This window comes from Euphorbia lathyris, chromosome 10, assembly GCF_963576675.1.
Source record: "Euphorbia lathyris chromosome 10, ddEupLath1.1, whole genome shotgun sequence".
In the NCBI taxonomy this organism is placed as follows: domain Eukaryota; kingdom Viridiplantae; phylum Streptophyta; class Magnoliopsida; order Malpighiales; family Euphorbiaceae; genus Euphorbia; species Euphorbia lathyris.
In genome coordinates, this window is record NC_088919.1 from 23,966,839 (window position 1) to 23,985,140 (window position 18,302).

The 18,302-nt window shown below is 37.1% G+C and overlaps 1 non-coding gene across 1 annotated transcript; it reads right to left on the minus strand.

Annotated features, from left to right (window-relative positions):
* Positions 1-296: 296 nt before the first annotated feature.
* LOC136210069 (small nucleolar RNA R71) lies at positions 297-403 on the minus strand. Its single transcript, XR_010677779.1, has one exon. It is a non-coding gene; the product is annotated as a small nucleolar RNA R71 (small nucleolar RNA).
* Positions 404-18,302: the final 17,899 nt, after the last annotated feature.

The following is an 18,302-nucleotide window of genomic DNA, read 5'->3' on the forward strand; positions in this document are numbered from 1 at the left end:
ATGCACACCATTTTGAAATTAAGCCAGCATTGCTTAATATGTTGCAAAATAACGTAACATTTTACGGGTTACCTAACGAAAATCCTAATACCCATTTGACAAATTTCTTAGAAATTTGTGACACTTTTAAAATTACTGATGTAACTACAGAAGCAATCAAACTTCGCCTTTTTCCTTTTACTTTGAAGGATCGAGCCAAAGAGTGGTTAACTTCTATGCCAGCCGCATCATTTGAGACTTGGGAGCAATTAGCCCAAGCATTTTTATCAAAAAAATTTCCTTTAGCAAAAACCGCAAGAGTCATTAAAGAGTTAACATCTTTTTCTCAAAATGATAATGAAACTCTTTATGAGGCTTGGGAACGTTTTAAAGAACTTCAACGTTTATGCCCACACCACCAATTGCCCGCTGAACTTTTAATGCAAACGTTTTATAATAGACTAAATCCTACAACTAGAGGTTCATTGGACGCTATGTCTGGAGGGTTATTCATGAAGAAAACATCTACCCAAGCAAGAGAACTTTTGGAGGAAATGGCAATCAACAGCAGTATGTGACCCGCGGAACGTGGACACGTACCAATAGCGAAACCATCATCCTCAACTACGTCATCAGTTAAAGGTATAGTGAATCTTGATCCAATTGCGATGTTGCAAGCCCAATTTTCTGCCTTATCGCACAAAATTGATAGGTTTATGGCACCGTGTGATCTTAATGGTAAGCCAATCCAAACGGATGTGGATTACGAAGGTATGAGCGAAATTGAACAGGTAAATTTTGTCCAAGGGCAAAATCAAAACAATAACCCTTATTCCAATACATATAATCCTGGATGGAGAAATCATCCTAACTTTAACTGGAAAGATAATAATAATAATGCTAATGCTAATCAAAATCGTACCACCAATTATCAAAATCAATCGAGAGATACGATTAGCACTTTATCTTCTAAAATCGATAAATTTATTGATATTATGAGCGGAAAAATAAGTAATCACGACGATGGTTTTAAACGGATCGAGAATAAATTCGATCAGCTTATTAAAAACCAATCATCTAGCATCCATAATTTGGAGGTTCAAATTGGACAACTCGCTAAATCAATTACATCCCGCAAAGAGGGAAGTCTTCCAAGCCATACGGAAGAAAATCCGAAAGAGCATGTTAAGGCTATCACTCTTCGTTCAGGGAAAAATTACTTAGGTCCGGAAATGCCCGGAAATTCGACTTTACCTAGAACTGATTTACCAAAGTCCAAAGAAGATACATTAAATCAAAAAGATGCACCAATTGACTCTAATACAAAAACTTTTGTACCCAAACCACCTTTTCCACACAAAGTCCGCAATAAGGACTATGACAAACAACTTTTAACATTTTTAGACAAACTTAAAAATTTGCATATTAATTTGACGTTTATGGATGCGATTACGCAAATTCCCAATTATGGTAAATTCCTCAAAGATTTAATTTCAAAGAAAATCAGTTGGGAAGGAATTTCATCCATTTCACTAACTGAAGATTGCAGTTCAATTGTGTCAAGTAATTTGCCCACAAAACTCAAAGATCCCGGATGTTTTACCATTCCATGTAAATTGGGAAATATTGAATTTCTCAGTTGTCTCTGTGATTTAGGAGCAAGCATTAACTTGATGCCATTATCTATTTTTAATAAGTTAGGCTTAGAAGAAGATATCAAACGTACCAATATGGTTTTGCAATTAGCGGATCAAACCACTAAAAGACCATACGGTATAATTGAGGATGTTTTAGTTAAAGTTGGCAAATTTATTTTTCCTACCGATTTCGTTATTTTAGATTTTGCTTATGACGTTATTTGTCCGCTAATCTTTGGTAGACCGTTCATGAACACGGGACGTGCTCTAGTTGATGTGTCGGAAGGGAAAGTAGTTTTACGAATAGGAGATGATAAGATTGAGTTTGATATGAACCAAGCGATGAAATATCCTATGGAAGATTTCGCTTGTATATGAAACTTGATTTGATTGAAGAATGTGTTAATGACATTGTTCAAAAAGAAGAAATAATAGAACCTATAATGAGTGAGGAACTAGAAGATAAGGACCCAGAACCTTTGATTCGAGAAGATGGACCGGTTCCGCCTTCGATTATAGTTCCATCTAAATTAGAACTTAAAGAATTACCAAGTCATTTGAGGTACGCTTTCTTAGGCGAAGGCGATTCTCTACCTATAATTATCTCTAACAAGTTAACACAGGTTCAAGAAGAGAAATTGAAAGAAGTTGTTAGAAATAGGATAGGAAGTATGGGTTGGCAAATTTCAGACTTAAAAAGTATTAATCCGAGTATTGTAATGCATAGAATTCACTTAGAAGAAGACAAGCCACCTAAAGCGGATAGGCAAAGACGCCTAAATCCGAATATGAAAGAAGTAGTAAAAAATGAGATTACTAAACTTCTGGACAATGGAATCATCTACCCTATTTCGGATAGTGAATGGGTTAGTCCAATCCATTGTGTACCTAAAAAAGGAGGCATAACAGTTGTAAGGAATGAAGAAGGCGAATTAATACCTACACGAACCACCACTGGTTGGAGAGTTTGTATAGACTATAGGAACCTTAATAAAGCAACTAGGAAAGATCATTTTCCTCTACCTTTCATTGATCAAATGATCGAAAGGATAGCTGGTCATGCTTTCTACTGTTTTCTAGATGGTTACTCCGGATTCTTTCAAATATATATTTACCCGGATGACCAAGATAAAACGACCTTCACATGTCCTTACGGAACATTTGCATATAGGAGAATGCCCTTTGGTCTATGTAACACACCTGCAACATTTCAACGTTGTATGACTGCGATTTTTAATGATTTCATTGAAGATATCATGGAAGTTTTTATGGATGATTTTTCAGTTTATGGAGATTCTTTTGATTCGTGCCTAAAAAACTTGGATAAAGTTTTTGTCTAGGTGTGAAGAAACAAATTTGGTATTAAACTGGGGAAAATGTCATTTCATGGTTGACGAAGGAATTGTTTTAAGTCACAAAATATCTGAAAAAGGATTAGAAGTGGATAGAGCAAAAACTTCAGTAATAGAAAAATTACCCCTCCAACTACTGTTAAGGGAGTAAGATCATTTTTAGGACATACCGGTTTTTACAGAAGATTTATCAAGAATTTTTCTGTAATTTCCAAACCACTTACTAATCTACTCATGAAAGATTCAACCTTTGATTTTAATAAAGATTGCGTTAAAGCTTTCGAAACATTGAAAACAGCTTTAGTCAGTGCATCTATTATTGCTAAACCCGATTGGGATTTACCCTTTGAAATTATGTGTGATGCAAGTGATTTAGCTGTCGGATGTGTTTTAGGTCAAAGGAAGGATAAGAAACTTCATGTCATTTATTATGCAAGTCACACACTGTCCGGTGCACAATTAAACTACACCACAACAGAGAAAGAAATGTTAGCTGTAGTTTTTGCATGTGATAAGTTTAGGTCATACTTGTTAGGTTCGAAAGTTGTTATTTATACTGATCATGCAGCATTAAGATATTTATTTGCTAAAAAGGATGCAAAACCACGTCTCATTAGATGGGTTTTATTGTTACAAGAATTTGATATAGAAATTAAAGACAAAAAGGGAGTAGAAAACCTTGTCGCCGATCATCTATCAAGACTTGAAGATGAAAATGGTCCTATAGGTGAAACTAATGGTACACGAGATGATTTCCCTGATGAACATCTTTATCAAATAAAAGATGTCATGTCACCATGGTATGCGGATATTGCAAATTATCTTGCAGCCAACATTGTTCCGGAAGGATTAACTTTCCAACAAAAGAAGAAATTTTTCTTTGATATTAAACAGTATTTTTGGGAAGATCCTTTTTTGTTCAAGACTTGTGGTGACGGGATAATTAGGAGATGCGTTGGTGAAAATGAATATGAATCCATAATGGCGGAATGCCATTCTAGCTCTTATGGAGGACATAATGGAGTTAGCAAGACTGTAGCTAGAATATTTGAATGTGGTTTCTTTTGACCTACGATGTTTAAAGACGTCCATTCATTTATTACTCGTTGTGATAAGTGCCAAAGAACAGGAAATCTAGGAAGGAAAGATGAGATGCCCCTCACAACCATATTAGAAGTTGAAGTCTTTGATATGTGGGGAATAGATTTTATGGGACCTTTTCCCCCTTCTTTTGGTAAAACTTACATATTAGTTGCCGTTGATTATGTTTCAAAGTGGGTTGAAGCACTTGCAACCCCGACGAACGACTCTAAAGTAGTCATTAGTTTTCTTGACGATATATTTTGTAGATTTAGTTGTCCAAGAGTCATCGTTAGTGATGGCGGTACCCATTTTGTAAACCGAAGTTTTGATATGCTTATGAAAAAATATGGAGTACGCCACCGCGTGTCAACGCCATACCATCCTCGGTCAAATGGTCAGGCGGAGATATCTAATAGAGAACTCAAATGGATTCTAGAGAAAACAGTTTCATCTTCAAGAAAAGATTGGTCTTCTAAACTCAATAATGCGTTATGGGCTTACCGTACTGCATTTAAAACACCAATAGGAATGACTCCATACCGCTTAGTGTATGGGAAGGCATGTCATCTGCCAGTCGAATTAGAACATAAAGCTTATTGGGCTATTAGGGAACTTAACTTTGATTTACGACAAGCAGGTAAGAAACGTTTGCTCGATTTAAATGAGTTAGACGAGTTACGCCATCTATCTTATGAAAATGCAAAGATTTATAAAGAAAAAAATTAAAAAATGGCACGATGCCAAAATTAAAGTCAAACACTTTAATGTAAGGGATAAAGTGCTGTTATTTAATTCACGACTTCGTTTATTTCCAGGAAAACTTAAGTCCGGATGGATAGGACCATATTTAGTCGTCAAAACATTCGATTATGGTTCTTTAGAACTGGAAGGTCCTAACGGAGTTCGTTTCAAAGTTAATGGTAATCGATGCAAAATCTATTACGAAAATATTTCACAAATAGGAATTGAGTTCGTAACAAGATTATCTGATGTATAAATCATTTAGTTTTTATTATTTAGTTTTATTTTATTACACAGTTTATTTAGGTTTATTTCTTTTTTTTTTTTTGTTCATTTTTATTTTATTTTATTTTTTTTCAAATACCATTTTTATGCTTGGATGACTTAATGTTATGATTTAAATGCATAAAATATGTTTACTTCATGGTTTTAGATTTGATTTTAGGAAATTAGACCGAAATTAAAGTTTCAGGCAATTCTCTGCCGAGAATTTGGAATTCTCAGCCGAGAATCCTCTTTTTTAGAGTTGTCCAAATAGGTTAGAGTTTTTCTGAACTTACCGAGAATAATTAATTCTCTACCGTGAATCAGAAAATAGGTTACGACGCCTGATTTCCGCAAGGAAATCAGCGTGTCGCGACCGAGAATTTGGAATTCTCGGTCGCGACACGCGTTATTCCTGCACTATCAGGCCTGATTTATCTTCAACCTGTAGACAAACCCTTTCATAAACGAAAACTTAAGTTTCTTCAATTCCGAAGGGTGTAATTTTATGCCTTTTCGCATCAAAACAACACCTCATTTCGTCCTAAAATCTTATAAATTAGTCCATAAGGATCTTGGTTCTGTTCAGATCTTTTCATCTTTGTCAGATCAAATTTCTGATTTTCTTTAAACACCATTTTCACTAAGTTACAGAAACCTTGTCTCTTTAGTTCTTTATCATGCCTACTAAACACAAAACCTCAAAGCAAAATATTGCTTCAAGCAACGAACCCCCAGACTTATCCAAACGATATGGGGCGCCTTTTCCTATCTTCAATCATGACGAAGGCAGGCGTTACTGGAGGCTCCGTTACAAATTCTTCACTGGAATGTTGTATATGGATGACTTTCTTAACGCTCAACTTGGAATTAGCGATGACATGAGCCGCTATTTGGAACGCTTAGGGTGGACAAAATTCGCCAAAATGCGATTTCCTATAATAGGCGACTGGATACTCGAATTCTTTTGTACTGTTCATTTCGTCAATAAACGACGGGTACGTCTCAGTTTTCATCGAGATGGCGAAATCTTCACTTTCGGCTATCCTAAGTTGCATGCTTGGTTTGGTTTTCCCTTGAAGGATACCATCAAACGTCATCCTGAAAAAGACATGACGTCCACGGATATTTGGAGAATGCTTACCGGTTTTTGGCGTTTCAATTCTAGACTCGCCTATAATCACTCCTTTCACTCAAACTCCATGCTGTATTTACACAACTTCTTGTGTCACAGTTTATTCGGTCGCACATTTAGTAGTGTGGTCCGTGACACAGATCTATATGTTCTTGGAGATATATTCCAGGGAAATGCAGTGGATTCTTCAAAAATTCTGATGGAGGGTCTTGTCGCCGCTTCTCGATCCAAGGATAAAAAGATTGGGTTCGGCAATATAATCTGTGGAATAATTCTCGGTACCAAGGGTACCATTGATGTTCCTTGGAGTGATGATGAATTCTTCCCGATGATAGACTATGAGTTTTTAGAGTTTGAAGGACTCGTAAAACGTGTCTTTCGTGCAGGCCCGTATTTTCTTTCTGCACCGGAACGTCAAGCTTTCATGCAGTTAAAAATTGACCATTATAGGGCCACAGAAATCCCGCTTGATAGGGATGAATATATAGAGTAGTTTAGGTTTTTCAAATTTGTTTTGTACATATTTTCCTGATTTTTGTAATTAAATTGTTTATTTTGTACATATGTGTTTTGATTAATAAATTCACTTTTTTACTTTATCTTTGTTCATTTATTTTCTAATAATTGCAAATATTGGTTAAATGACAATAATTAAATATTTAGATTAGTCTAATATGATTTCTTATTCTAACACATAATCCAATTTCACAAACTTAATTCGTTGAGTTTAATACATTAAATTTTTCTAATCCTTTCAATTGATTAAATTCATGTATTTAATATATATTCATATGAACTTAATCTGCACTTAATATGATTCTTTTAACTTGTATGTATAAATGAGCATTTAGTTTCATTAATTCTTCATATACCATTTATTTCCCTTTTAATTCAATTTATTAAGGTTAAACCTTTGGTTTTCCTTGCAATTAATGTCATTTATTTTAGTTTTTAAATACATGGACAGTTTTTATTAAGTTCAGGATACAATTCATCGACAAAATTGTACAAACCAAGTCAAAAGGCACCAAAATAGCCATTTTTGACCAATTCTCTACCGTGAATTAATAATTCTCGGTATGGACATCAAACACGGACCGAATTCAGAGCAAAATATTCTCTGAAATTCGCGTGCCGCGACCGCGGCTATGCCATTCTCGGTCGCGACACGCGATCTGCAGGCCCTTTTGATTCCGATTTTTGACCTATATTAAGCCTATTCCTATTCCTATTATACCTCTACATCTACCCATTACCCCCTATATAAACCTACCTCTTACACAAACCTCACATCATCTCTCTTTTTACCCAATCCCTTACTCCAAACTCTTCCCCATAAAACAACTTTCACTCTTCCCAATTTATTCATTACCATTTCTATACTCTTTTCAATTCAAACACCCACCATTACAACTCACAAACTCATCTTCAAGCTTTGCTCTTTCTCTCAATTCATTTTTTTTTCTTCTTCTTCTCAAACCCTAAATACCATTAACATGCCTAGAACTAAGCGTGTTGGTCACAAGCCCACTGTAACGGAAGCTAATCGCCTTCGGTTTCGATGCGGGGCCTATTTCGATATCGAAACGGAGGAGGAAGCCGCTCGTTTCAAACATTTTTCGCAAGCCGATCGCTAATTTGTGGACATGCACTTCCTAGACTTCCATTCGGTAAGAGCATTGAATTTCTCTACTAGAATTGATGCTTTTATTGAGGCTTTGGGTTAGCAAGAATTCGTTAATATGCGTTTTCCCCGTGTTAATGAATATGTGGTGGAGTTTTTGGTCACTTTGACCATGAACAAGAAGAAAACTTCAATCTCTTTTAGGAATGAGGGTACCACTTACACCATCGATTATAAAGCCATGGGAAACATGTTTGGTTTACCTACTTCTGATTTTTATGATAAGCCTAAGAATTTTGATAATGATGTTTTTTGGCAAACTCTTTCGGACCAGGAGTATTTTAATTCGAAAAACACCTCAAGCAAGTTGATTAAGGACAATTGTGTGTTCTTCTTTCATAAATTTTTGAGTTTCTCCTTGTTTGGTCGTGTTGAGAGTTCGAAGATTCAGGTTTGGGATTTGTTTGTTTTGGATAGTTTGTTTAAAGTCTTGAGGGTTGATAGCATTGGTATTCTGTTTGATAATTTGTTCCGTGCCTCGAGGGCTACTACCATTCAAATCCCTCTCTGTAATTTTATCACCGCTATTGTGTTGGGAGCACGGGGTGAATTGGCAGATTATGACATGTCCATCTACCGTGGGTATATTCCACTCTTGGACATCTCGGCTCTTGAGCGGGCTCATTTATTGCTTCCGCAAGGTCCACCCATCTTTATTTCGTATGCTTCCCGTATTGCCCATCTTCGTGGTACTATGGGTGGCGGCGCTTCAAGTTCTCAATATGTAGGTACCGACGGCGGAGGAGAGGCGGAGGGCGAGGAAGATGCACCACCGGCTCCACCACAATCCCAAGCACCTCAAGATGATGATCCGGTTGATCTTAGGCGGATTTTGGACCAAATCAATTCCAACAATTGTCAAATGAACTTAAGAATTGATGATTTGGTGGAAAATAACATGGTGATGAATGACAACCTCAACCTTTTGAGGCGTGAGCATCGGTCTACTCAGTCTCAGATGCTTTCATTTTTCCGACGCCGAAATGTGGAAACTGCACCTACACCTACGGATTCCCCGCCTCATGCATAGGTTGTTTTCTTTATTTTTATTTTCATCTTGTTACAGTTTGGTACAATATTTCTTTTTAATATGTTTGGTACAATTTTTAATTTTATGTTGCATGTTTTATTTGCTACTATTCTATCTTTCTTTCGTATGCTTTATTTCGTGCTTATTTTTCATGATATCTCGATTTTCGCACCAATGAGGACATGGTCCAAATTAAGTGTGGGAGGAGATATACATATATCATTTTAGTTTTTAGCACAAATAACAAATGCAACGAATAATTTTTATGCAAAAAATATGATTAATATGATTATTTATAAACTTGACATTTTTCATATATTTATAAATTAATCATAAGTTAATATGATTATTTGTTTAGGTTATCATTATCGTTAGACAAAAAATATTTCTATACGGGTAATATTTTTTTTCAAATTTTTCACAAATCTCCGATACGATTTTAAGTATAAAAATTGTCTCGAGTAAATGTATTAAAGTAAATAAATTCTTTTCAATCTCTATTTTATATCATGCAATTCATGATAAGATAAATCTTATTTTAAATTTTCAATTAGGTTTATAGACATTAAATTGAACTAACAATTTTAGCTCGGTTTGATCTCGTCTTACATTAACACCAATTGAAGTTTTTAAGGAAAATTTAGCCATAATACATGTTGAATTTTTAAGTCAATATAGGATGAATGTGCTATCTTTCTTTTTCCCAAGTTACAATTTTATAATTCATATTAATTAATCAATTAGTTGAATTCTTAACTTTTGGCCACGATTGCGACCAACCTTATCACAATCGAGGTATGAAAGGGAAGAAAATTAAGTACCGTTTACTTTTGGCCACGGTTGCGACCACCCTTATCACAATCGAGGTATGGAAGGAACGTTAAAAGCAAAAAAATAAAATAATAAGCGTGTTTAAGTTTAAAGTAACGATTGCGTCCACCCATGGCATGGTCGGTACCTCTTAAGCAAACACAAAGCAATAACATATGTATAAGTTACAATCAAGACCACCCTTATCTCGAGCGTAACTAAGCAAATAAATTAATCCTAAGTACTTATTTAAATATACAATATATCTCATATATTAGTTTAGGTATGGGAAATGAAATTTTGTGCTTTGAAATGCCTTGAGACGAAAGACTCAATAACATGCGTGCTTATATCGTCCCGAATACTTCAGTTTTAAAACAAAGATACAAGACGAATGATATATCATATATTATACTAAGTTAGTTTGATATTTTGCGTATAAATTTGTCATGCGAAGTTAGTCTTTTCGGCTTAACTAATTCAAAAGGAATACAAAGATATATGTTTTATTTTCATAACGAGATTAGTTAAAGAATAAATTCAGTGAAATTTTGCTCGGGACTAGCAAAAGATTAAGTGTGAAGATTTGTTAAGACCAAAATATACCTAAAATATCATCAATAATTACATCAATATTGCTATGAATTTGTGCTATTTATACCTGTTTAGAATACTTTTACTCTCGAATATGTTTCTTTCATGCAAGGTACATAAATATTTGGTAACATCCAAATAGGAGTGAAAAAGGATCAAAAACAGAAGAAAACCCCTACAAAAGGAGTCGAAGACGACGAAAATTAATAACGCCAAATCGAGGACAAGAACGAAAGCCAAAGAAGTGAAAAAATTCCGTGCCGCGACCGCGGCTTCCCCAATTCACTACAAGAAAAAGAGGATTTAATGATGGTAAATCCCATCATTAAAAGTCTAATTCCACTCATTAAAGGGTTTTAATGAGCGGAATTTTCCTCTTGAGGAAACCCTTCTTACTAAAAGTATTAATGAGCGGAATAAATCCGCTCATTATTAACTTACAATGAGTGGATAGTTACGCTTATTAAAAACCATGTATAATGATTAAAAATACACTCATTAAAAGTATTTATAATGATTATAAATACGCTTACTAAAAGTATTTATAATGATTAAAAACTCCACTCATTAGAAATATTTACAATGATTAAAAATCTCTCATTATTAATATTTATAGTGATTTATTTGGATTGAAGGGAGCTGCTCTAAATTAAATATATTCAAATCTCAAATAAATTAAAATATCTTAAACCCCACCAAATTCGGTTGAAAATGAAGCCCTATGGCTTGGGCATATATAATGTCAAAACATTTCCTAGATATACTGCAACCTGTAATTCAAATCATGTTTTTTTTATATAGATCGAAATATTATGTTCGATTAAGTATGAATATTACAATGTTCTGAACCAAAAAGTTAAGCTAATTAGATTTTGAATACACAAATAATCAATCTTAACTTTTAGCATATGCACAAGAAATTAGAAATAATATGAGGACCAAACAGAAACAGAATGGATAGTAGAACAGAAACTGATCATTTTGACAAACTAAAGTGGAAATATAATAAAATGAACTTTAGATGAGCACAACAAATTATAATACTACACAGTAGACAACGAAAAGTGCAAGGTCACCAGCAAACTTCAAACATTCACAAGGAAGTAAACTTAATTAGAGAATATTCATGAATGACATCAAACAAAATTTATTGATGTCGTAAGAATAATGTGAGGAACATATGAAAATAAAGACAAAATGGAGATGAATTAAGAACAGGAAGTATTTGAAATGCAAAATTGGACATGATTAATTACTTATTGACAATGGTCTTTTGTCTCGAGAAATATGAAATATTCTAATGTTGCAAATGGTCTTTTTCCCCAAAACAATTCATTCCCACCAAGTTTCTCACTAGGATTCAAAAACATGAAAATCATCATATGAGAAAGGTAGGGATTGCAGCAGCAAGTGAATGGGACATAATTAGTGGAATTCAGTAAAAACCATTATGGAACTTAGACTCCAGTAAAAAGGAAATTTTGTTTCGTTAAAGCCCACAGAATAAATGTTTGAGAGATTAAATAATTGAGACAGAAGACCTTAACATCTCAAATCATATAAGTACAGGCCAACTAAATAAAATATGAGCAGAATAAGTCTGAGGGAAAATCAAGAAGAGAACCTTAATTCTGAGATCATATGACTTACAGACCATATTATAGCAACTACAGCACAAAGAAGAAAGAGAACCAAGCAGACGCTAGATTCCTTGTAAATCTCCATATGCTGATAAACCTGTCAACAACAGCATTTCATTATGCTTAGAATAACATAATTAGATGTGATTTTCTTCTCCTGATTATCTATTATTCAAAATGCAAATAATCCGACAAGATTCTAGTTACTTGTCATGCTTAATTCCTACTTGTATATAGCTGATTCAAAATATATATAATTCTTAACCTATGGTTCGTTCGTCCACTGTAACATTTTTGGAAAATCTAAAGTTTGTCTTACGTTCATAATTAGTGATAGAATCATAATAGAAATACTAGAAGATAATCTTATTGCTTTTCATGACACTTCATAAGCACCCACATAACAGAGAAACAATGCAATCTATTTTAGTTGGGTGGTTTTTCATAAGCCAATCAAGTTTCAGAAATAAATTAAGGATGTATAATAATCGAATACTTATTTATCAAAGGTAAAGGCAAATATTATTTCTTACATTCGTCAGAATCAGCATTGGAGCCACATGCATCAATGTACTCGCTGCACCATTCAAGACACGACCTCCTGATCTCCAATGACGGCTCCTCATCACTCAATACACTATTCCCTTCAGTTTCAGGTATCCTGTAATCATTACAAACAGGTGGATCTCTTATGTTATATATGTAGAAGGCATATAAATACACTCCTTTTTACAATTTTAAAATAAGTTCATCTCCTTCACAGCGGACACGACACTTCAATCAAGACTCTTCAACATCTATAAATAAAGAGTTGATGAAGAGTTGAAGATACGTAGAAGAAAGAGATTAGTATAGAATTTATGCAGAAATTCCGAGTCGAGCGATTCAGAATTTAGATTTCATTTCTGTTCAAAACAATATGATGTACACACATTGTTTATTCAATAATAACAAATACAATAGCGTTTAGACATTGTTCCAATTTAGTTTACATTTTGGTAGTAGACAGACCCCGTCTCTATTACGAAGATTCAACGAGAAGATTGAGTAGAGGATCCGCCCCTGAGCCTGACAAACTCTAACGAAACCCAAGGAAAGGATTGACAACTCGTTCACTTGCAAGTCGTCAAATGTTTCCATGCTCATTGTTCTCTGTAAACTTGTATCAATTTATATTTCATCTAATAAAGTTCGTTCTATTCTATAGATTTTTATGCAGCACTTTGGTAAAGGATCCGAAGTGGATTGATGCTGGTGTTTTCATTAAAACGTAGTTTAATTCAAAATCTTTACAAGGAAACTTTGTTGAACACTTAGACAAATTATTATCTCGGTAGAGTTTTAATTTGGTTAAGGAAGCAATCTAAACCAGTTAGGAGGATTATTGCGTTCAAAGCCTAAAAATTAGAGGTTCCGTCATTTATTTCATCGTTATAATTTATACAAAGTTTAAAGTTGTTTTCTTTGCTTAATGCAAACAAATACATTTGTTGACTTTTCTAAAAAGTACTAAGAGTTCCTGTCTTGCAAATTCACTCCTAATCAGAAGTATTTTCTAACATATTCATACTCTAATCTAATTCTCATTCTAACAATTTCAAAACCAAATCCGATTTAACGATTTTCCTTACTATAAATCTTATAAGTAAGTTTAACCGGTTCAAAATAAGTTTTTGTTAAAAAACGTTCCCTATGGGATCGATATCTTTTATTACTACAAGCGTATACCGTGCACTTGCGGAAATCGCTCAACAAACTTCCGGTGTCAATCATCACTCTTTTCATCTCACATCCTTCTATCATCATGGTAATGACCAGTGCATCTGCATGAGGAGAAATCTCCGGGCCTATGTCCGCAAAAGGGCGATTAAGTGATGTCCTATCCAGGGCGGTGGTCTTTGCCTTTTTCAGCATAGGTTGATATCCTAGTCCGCCCGCTATGACATTGATGGTGCCTTTCGCTTTCTTTTTCTGATCGTCTTTTGATCTATCACCATCTCCTTTCTTGTTATCATTTTGGACGAACCTGTCTAGCTTTCCCCTTTCGATAAGCCTTTCTATCTCTCTAGCCAACTCCCAGCATGCGTCCGTGTCATGACCATTCCTCTTATGGTATTTGCAATAATTTTTGGGATTTTCCCCTGTGTTGGTGTACTCCCCCCCTTTTGGTTCGGGGTATGAAATGCTCCACATCAGCACTTCGCTTTTGGAGGCATTTAATGGTGTAAACGACGACATGTATGCTGATTTGTTCTTAGAGCCTCTACGCCTACCTCTGGATGACGAATCAGGATTCTTGTCCCTCTCTTTATCTCGTCGCCGAGATTCGCCTTTGTCCTTTTTGGGCGGAGACACTGACTCCCGGCGGATATCATCCACCTCCATGAAGTCCTTACACCGTTCTATCAACTCTGCCATATCTCTGGGCTTCTTTCTGATCAAATCTTCCTGCAAGCTTTTACATGTGGTGTTTTTTACTAGAGCTTCCACCGCCATGGAGACATCCACATCAACAATTCGTATACACAATTTGTTGAAATTGTCTACATATTCTCGAAGGGGTTCACTTGCTTTCTGTTTCAACTCAAAAAGCTTCCGTGATTTGACCACTAGAGGGATACATCCGGCGAATTTGGCGCAGAACTCTCTACTCAACTGATCCCAGCTGTCTATCGATCCGGGAGGCAAAGATTGGAACCAATCATAAGCAGGTCCCCCTAGCGTGGTGATAAACATCCGGCATAATACCGCTTCACTGGCGCGATTAAGGCTAATAAACATCCGATACTTTCTGGCATGGGCCTCGGGGTTGTCAGCGCCCATGTAAACCGGGATATTAGGTATTTTGAAATGCCTATCTATCTCCTCAGCTTCGATCCACGCCGTGAATGGCGAGTCACGATTGGCGAATGGGTTATGCCTGGCATTTTCTTCATTTATGCGGAGCACCGTAGCTCTAACTAGGCCTGCTAGATTGCCTGGATCCGCTCTGGGGCGTCTCCTATTTGGAGATCTACTCGGAGGTCTCCTACTTGGAGATCGACTCGGAGATGATGAGGAGCTAGATCCAGACGACGGATCTGATGGCGAACGCCCACCTCCACATGCTTGTCCTCCAGAAGGAGCTTGTCTATCTTCCCCTTGGTTCGGTGGTGGTTGTGGCCTATCCAGATGCGGTGTCTCTACTGGCCTCTTACTTGGTCTCCGACCTGAGGATGGGGGTGACCTACCCCGTCGGGATGACCTCTGCCTTGGAGGTGAAGGTGACTTTGATCGCCTGCTGCTTCCCTTCTTCCTCTTTTTGTGTCTTCGGCCTTCCGATCCGCCTTCTGGGAGATTCGACCGCGGGCGATTTGGGGCACCTGATCCGCCCAGATTCACCCTATGATTTACTGGTCCCCCTGGGAGAGTTTGGTCATTCCTTCGACTCCCTTCTGCTCCATCAGGAAATAGTTGCCGATGGAGTGGTGGGTTACCAGCTGCGACAGTAGTAATCACCATGGAATCCGTAGGTTGAGTTTGGAAAAATGAAGAATCATGGGCGTTCGATCCTATAGCTGCCTGTGGCCATTGAGATGATGTAGGAGTGGGTGTCGTGCGCCGAAGCTTTGGAATTATCATGAACGACCTTAGTCGATTCTCCATCTCAAGTCCAAACTCTCTTCTTATGGATCCCGCACATACTTCGATGAATGAATCTGGCGACATACTCCTTTCACCATGCGTCGTAGGAGCATTTGTATCAACGCGACCAGCGCTTGTTATAGGTTGGCTTGATGGTGTTGCCAACGGTGTTTCAATCCCTGATGAGGGATTCTGCTCTCCACTCGTCATGCCTTATTGTAAATGAAAAACCCTTTTATTTGGCTAAGGGTTCACCTTCACCGCACCAATTGATGACTTATGGAGAATTTCCGATCAGCTTCTGTCCCTGTGGGGGCATCGTTGGGTTCGACGGGGGGAAGCTCCGATGCCAAAGTCAGTATAAAGTATGGAAGGATAAACTGAATTGACAAAGTAGGGTTTCTAGGATTGTGCGAATGTGTGCCTTGATAGCTTGAGATGCAAGCTATATATAGTCGTGAAGTTGTAACTTTTAGTAACTGGAAAGTCTCCATTAATGCTTCATTAATGGCGGTTACTGGCGGTTACTGGTTTCTTTTAGGTATGTCCGTTAGCTTATTAATAGCTCATTAATGGCCTTTATTGTGGAATCGGCTTCGCTGCTCAACTGGCGAACCGAAGGGTTATGGCGGATCTCCACATAGGTTTGACTGCGGATCTCACGTGGCGGAGTCTTGGTGATCCGCCTGTCGGATCTCCTTGCTTGATACGCCATGGTATTCCGGTATCAGGTGATCAATACACGGCTGATCTAGGCGAATATCTCTTTTGATCCTTTGGATAATATCCCAATGTTATCAATATCCTTTCGCTTTTCAGGGGTACGATTGAGCAAGGCACAAAGGTGGCAAAGGTGTTACGCACTTATGAATTGGCTTTTGGTCAAGCCGTTAACTTGGAAAAATATGGTATTTCTTTCAGTTCAAATATGAAGGGAAATGAGGAGACTGCGATCCAAGCGGTGCTTGGAGTCCAGGTGATGATTGACACGAGTCGGTATTTGGGATATCTATCACCGATTGAAAGGCCCAAAAAATTGAAATTCGGGTCTCTGAATGAGAGGTCAGCTAAGAGGCTCCATGATTAGAGTTTCAAGTTCCTATCAGCTGTGGGTAAGAGGTGTTATTGAACTGTAGCTCAAGCTTTACCTACGTTCTGCATGAGTATGTCTTTGCTACCTAAATCCTTTTGTGGTGACTTGCAGAAGATGATGAATTCTTTTTGGTGGGGGTACGGAGGATAATGGAGAAAAGAATATGCATTGGAGTAGTTGGCAAAATTTATGCAAAAAGAAGGAGAAGGGTGACCTAGGTTTTCGTGATATGCACAACTTTAACCTGTCATTATTAGGCAAACAGGGATAGGAATTTTTGGAAAATCCTCACACATTAGTTACTAGATTGTTCAAGGCTAAATATTTTTCTAATAGTTCTTTCCTTTCTTCCAAATTGAGCACTAATCCCAGTTTTATTTAAATGAGTGTGTGAAGTTCCATCAGATTAATTGGTAGAGGAGTGAGATGGAGAATTGGTCGGGGTGACTCGATATAAATCTGGAAGGATCCATGGGCTAGTTGTGATTCTCAATTTTTCATTATTTCACCAAGAGCGGGTACTAATGCCAGCACCAAAGTCATTTACTTGTTTGTCTTGAGGACTAGGATCTAGGAAAGTTAATGGCGTGGTTTGCACAGGATGAAGTGGATCAAATTATGGATATGGTTGTTCCAATGACGGATTGGGAGGACTCGTTGGTTTGGCATTTCACACGAGATGACTTCTATATGGCAAAGTACGGGTATCAGGTGCACGAAATGAGGGGTTACACATGGATGAATGACGACAACTATGGAATCTATATGTTCCGCCAAAGGCAATGGTCTTTTGTGGAAAGTGGCTTCAAATTTTTTACCATTGCGAACTCGTTTGGCTTCCCAGCATATTAGAGTTCCAATTAATTATATAATGTGTGATGGAGTTGTCGAGCATGGATGACACTTATTTGCAGGATGCTAGTACGCGTCGGCTTGCTAGGGGCAGCTAATATACCGAAACTGGGAGCTAAATGGGAATGGATTGAAGATTGATTGCTTGAAGTTTTGGGGCGGCGGGAAATGAGGCAGCAAGATGTGCGACGGTCGTCATATGGGTAATTTGGCAGCAGAGGAATCAGATGGTGTAGATGGGGACGTGTCGGGGGTCCAATGGAGGCTGTTTCTGGCGCGTTCCAGTTCTTGGCAGACTGGAAGGAGTTGTGGAAGCCACAACTAGCGGGACAAAAGGCTGCTGCAAACCGAGGAACTATTAGTCGATGGATTGAATCGGTTGCGGGGTCGGTGAAATGAAACGTTGATGATGATGTATTTTTGGCAGCAAAGAAGTTCGGGGTATGAGTTGTTGTACGCGGGCAGGCAGGAGAATTTCTAGGAGGATTCAGCTCGGTGTCAAGTGGAGTCATCTTGTCAATACTAGCAGAGTCTTTAGCATTACAAGATAGCATGCATTGGATTTTCTCACTCACATATGCTAATATTAACTTTGAATGTGATGCTAAGTCGGTTATTTATGTGTTTCACTCCAAATATAGAGATTTGATGGAGTTTGGGTGTGTTATGGAGGGTATACGCACAAGATTTCAATCGTGTCCGGATTGTTCTGTGACGTTTGTTTCACGATTAGCGAATGAGGCGGTTCATGTAATGACCCGCCATTCTCATTTTAATGCTAGCT